At 28.5% G+C, this 5207-nt stretch overlaps 1 long non-coding RNA gene across 1 annotated transcript in view; it reads right to left on the bottom strand.

The window, feature by feature from the left end:
• Positions 1-1628: 1628 nt before the first annotated feature.
• Positions 1629-5207, bottom strand: part of LOC117169388 — an 11833-nt gene continuing 8254 nt past the window's right edge. The window contains exon 3 of the long non-coding RNA XR_004466654.1: positions 1629-1943. This is a non-coding gene — a long non-coding RNA (uncharacterized LOC117169388). The remainder of the gene's footprint in view (positions 1944-5207) is intronic.

The following is a 5207-nucleotide window of genomic DNA, read 5'->3' on the forward strand; positions in this document are numbered from 1 at the left end:
GCTACAAGCTATCTAAGGATGGTACTATAGAACGCCACCTCAAGGTAGGCCTAGTGGCGCCATCTCTTGGTCAGGCCGGAAACTTATCAATCCACCCCCGTACATACAAAAATATCCGCATTTAATTTTCTATTATTAATGACATGTTAAAATGAAATTTTCTATGGTCTTTGACTTCATTGACTGAAAAACTTATTTTTGTTAATTTAGTTTTTTTTTTAACCAAAATCAGTACTTAATAATTTAAAAAGAGCAACATTAAATGCGCGCTACAGGACGCGGGAATCATTGCATCGCCAATTAAAAATATAAAAATATGAACCAAGATATTAACTATTTCAGATAGCAAGTAAGAATATAAAATCGAGAATTATGAAAGAAATTTCTGCATAATAAAGGAATTAGTTTTTCATTAAGGAAAAATTAACTTTTTGGAGTCGGCTAGATTAACATTTTTTTTTAATTAAAAAATCAGTTCCCTAAAACTAATTTAGTTTAAATTAGCATAACACATGATCATTTTATATTTTCAAAACACGAAAATTGTGTGTAAACAATATACAATTATGTCTTGCAACTCTATTTTAAATTAAATAAAGTGCACATAACAAAACTTGTAACTATTTAAAAATCAATTTTCATTTATCCGAATAAAAAAAAAGTAATATTTCTTTACTGAAAAAAGAGATTCTGTAAAATTCATTATCATTGGTTAATTAATTGTTTATTATTGAAACAAATCGAATTTCTTTAAATATTTTTTTCTCAAAAATCCCCCCCCCCCTTTAAATTATTACTACTAGTCAAGTGGAATATGTTTAAACAAATTTGATTTGTTGAAATAAATTTTTTTTTTGAAAATTCGTGTCTTCCCTAAAAATTATCACTATCGGCCTAGTAATATATTTATTAACATTAGCTAATTCGTTTTTAATTGTATTTAAATAATTGTTTAAACGATTGAAAATTAATAAACTAATGCTATTAAATATTCCATAAGACTAATAGTAATAATTTTTAGTGGAAGAAACGAATTTTCGAAAAAAACAAATTTCATTTGTTTACATAATTAAAAATAATTAACCAATAATAATAAATATTATACCAGAGAAATATTAATAATTTTAAGAAAGAAAATACAAGAATACAGTGTTCAAAAGGTCGATTTGTAAAGAATTTAAATTCTTTGTTTTAAGGGTAGTTTTCAGGTACTCGTAAGGGTGTGTTAGAGGTTTCAAACCCATATTCTGATCGATGAAATTCTATGTTGCATAATTCTCTACAGGCCCTCATAATTTCCTGTGAAATTTTTTCAAACCCTAACAAATTATTCTAAAAATGCAAAAAAGTAATTCTTCCCCATCATTTTACATGGGGAATTTCTAATAAAAGCCGGCACCAGTTAAAATGAAAAAAATAAAAATAAAAAATTGGGGAATTTTTTTTTCGGATTTAGAATAAAATAGGGGGCATTCGTTGCCCTTGATCATGCAAAAAAAATTTCCATGCAGTTTTGAACAACCCTAATGAGCATGAATCCTGCACATAAAATTATAAGATAATTGACTGCTGTTAGTAATCACTCTTTATTTTACGTTAATTAGTTTAGTTATAATTATAATATAAAATAATGTATGGTATAATATTGTATTTTATAATAATAATTCATAATAATAATTTATAATAACATTAATATGTTCAAGGCCCAAGCGGCTGCGCCCGTCTTACAAGACTGAATAATCAAAACAATATCTGTACTAGTATTCACCTACAATATTTAATATTTCTTTTTTCGTAGTACACAAGGAAAATCGCAGTAAAACCCGTATATAGTACAGCAGATAATCAGATTGATAAATAAGTAAAAGACTCCAAGTCGTCATATATATTGTCCCTTCGTTGTCTTTCCACTTATTTACGCGCCTTCGTTGATTTGCTTCGCTCTGAAAATAAAGAAATATTTATTTTAAACAATATTTATTTGTTATATAAAATGAAAAATTTAAATAAACTAGTCTTGTGACCTTCAACAATTTTATTTTTTCACAAATGGCAAAAATGGTTAAATTAGCCAGTATTTATTATTAATGTAGAAAATTTAAATATTTATTAACTAAAAATTGTTTATATAGTATGCGTTCTGAATAAACTCGTTTAAAATTGAATACATTGAAATTGATTTGAGATAAAAGGTCGAAAATAGGACATTTATAGAATGCCCAAAATTGAATAACTTGAGAAGGCAATGTTGTGTACTGAATTTTTCTTTTCTAACTAGAAGCATTCTAAATGGAAAAAATGTCGTTTATAAAACTTCGAAATATAATTATTTGAATAAAACTTTCAATACAAAGTAATTTTAAGCGGACAACATTAAAAATGAACAAAAATTCTATAATGCAAATTTTAAGAATTCGAAATTTACCTAAAGCTAACAAATTAATAATAAATTAATTCTTAACTAAATTTAAATTGATTAAAAATTATGCATTTTTTCAATTATGATTTTTAAAATTAAAAGATTTCAATTTTATTCACGAAATAATTTTTAGCAAGAGGAAAAATTCAAAATTTAGCTTACAACATGAAAATTCGGGACTCTAAACTTGTGATTTAATTTTAAATGATTTTTTGAAATCTTGAATCAAATTTCCAATCTGTCATTTCAGATTCAGTTCCGAAAATATAAATCCACTTTATCATTTTAAATTCGAAATATTTACGAATTAAGCAACGCATTAAAAAAATATATAATTTTAAGCAATTTTAAGCTCGAATCATTAAAAATTGAACGATTACATTTTTGGGATAAACTTCCGAAAAGCGGATATATGCCCGATTTCCTTCAAACTGCGTATGCCGATGTATCTTGATGCGCTGATTACGAATATGATAGTGAAAATTGGCGAAAATTTTATTTTCATGGTAAAATCATCAAAAAAATATAAATATTATGGTTTTTTGAGTTTATATCAGCTAATATGCAAAATTCAAAAAAAATATTTTGTATGAAAGTTGTAGACCTCATCGAAACACGCATTTTTTATCCCAAGTACTTTTTTATAGGAAGGATTGTTTCCGCGAAACTCGACCAAATGGAAACGACGGAAGTCTATAACCCCATGAGGCGCTGGAAAAGGGGCAGGGGCCTGACCTCACATTATTTCTATGACCAGCCACAGGGGTGCCTTCCCCCCCTCACGGGCTGTCGGAAAAGGGGCAGGGATGCCCCTTTTCCGACAGGCCGTCACAGTTGTGCCTCCCCCCCCCACGGGTTGTTGGAAAGGGGGCAGGGATGCGATCTTACATTATTTATGTGACCAGTCAAAGGGGTGCCTTTTCGCCCCCCCCCACGGGGCGTTGAAAAAGGGACAGGGATAATCAAATATAAAAAAAATATATGCTCTTCAAATTAATCCAACCTTCTCGCGGTGAAGAGCGTGAGTAGGCAATAAGACGAAACTAATGGATCCACCACTGATTTTCTGGGAAACTATCATTCCCATAAAAAAATGCTTGCTATAAAAAATGTGTATTTCGATGAGATCTACAACTTTTATTGAAAATATTTTTCCAGTGCATATTAGCTGAGATAAACTTTTTAAAAAACCATAATTTTTATGGTTTTTTGATTATTTGACCATGAAAATCAAATTCGCGCCAATTTTCACTATCATATTCGTAATCAGCGCGTCAAACTACATAAGTGTACGAAATGCGAAAAAAATCGGGCATATCCCCTTTTCGGAAGTACACCCCCCTTTTCAACGCCTCATGGGGTTATAGACTTCTGTCACTTTCATTTTTCCGAGTTTCTCGGAAAAAATCATTCTTATAAAAAAATGTTTGGAATAAAAAATGTGTATTTCGATAATGTCTACAACTTTTATTTAAAACATTTTTATTTAAATGTTGCATATTAGCTGAGATAAACTTAAAACCCCATAATTTTAATGGTTTTTTGATGATTTCGTCATGAAAATCAAATTCGCGCCAATTTTCACTATCATATTCGTAATCAGCGCGTCAAAATACATTAGTATACGAAGTGGGAAGAAAATCGGGCATATCCACTTTTCGGAAGTACACCCCATTTTTGGATAAGCTGAACACTTCTTAAATAAAAATAAAAATTATGTTTATGTAAATAGTTAAAAAGTCCTTAAAATAGTTCGAAATTTTATTTAAAAATCTTGAAACCTTTACATGTTGTTTTACATTGTTTCAAATTTTAAATTATTGTTAGGAATTTTGCAGAACTTCTAAGCATCTTTTTAAATCATTCGATTTTTTCCTAAATTTTCTTCTAACCACTTTTTTAAAATCCTATCAAATGAAATAAATGTCCTTAGAATCTTCCATATTCATTTTCGATAATTTTGTAAATGTTTTTAAATCTTTAAAAACATTATTTTAAACCTAATGTTTAAAAATAAAACATCATTTCCAATTTTCCAAGTAAATGTTTTTTATTCTTCGGAAGTCTTTCAAAAAATTCTTAAAAAGCTGCTGAATTTTTTGTATAAAATCTGCCAAAGTCTATAATACATCTTTGCAAATTAGGCAGTGGACTATTTGCATCGTAATTTTGGTACAAAAAGCCAGATTTTCCCAGTACACGCAGACAGTACTATTTGAACTGATTTCAAATTCGAAATTAATATTTTCAAACCTTCTTTTCAAGTGACTCTAATTTTTGCAAAGAATTATAGCTCAATTGTTGAAAATTGTTTTCTTGAGGAAATTGAAAATTGTTGAAATACGAGCTATTTGATAGAAATTTTTATTTTTTTTTAATAAAAAGAATTTGTTACCAAAAGTGAAACTATTTTGTTGGAAATTTGTTTCCTTTTCTGGTAAAAATTGTATTGTTTTTAAACCAAAAATGCAACTACTATTCGATTAAAATATTCTAAAATACCCCATCAAAATTCATCTCTTTGATTGAACATTCATTTTTTGACTAAAATTTTAATTATTAAATTTTTCGTTAAAGTTGATCTCTCCTGGTTAAATTGAAATTAATCTTTTTTTAGAGAAATTGATTTTCTTAGGTTAAAAATTCATCTCGTTGTCATTTGAAGGTCAAATCGAGAAAAAACGGTAAAAAATATAAAAAATATATGTTATAGGTTTTTGGGGTCGCTGATTATGAACCTGGTGTCCGCTGACCTTGAACCTGACGCGATAAAGGTCAGCGGACACCA

Source organism: Belonocnema kinseyi, chromosome 3 (assembly GCF_010883055.1).
Source record: "Belonocnema kinseyi isolate 2016_QV_RU_SX_M_011 chromosome 3, B_treatae_v1, whole genome shotgun sequence".
Classification (NCBI taxonomy): domain Eukaryota; kingdom Metazoa; phylum Arthropoda; class Insecta; order Hymenoptera; family Cynipidae; genus Belonocnema; species Belonocnema kinseyi.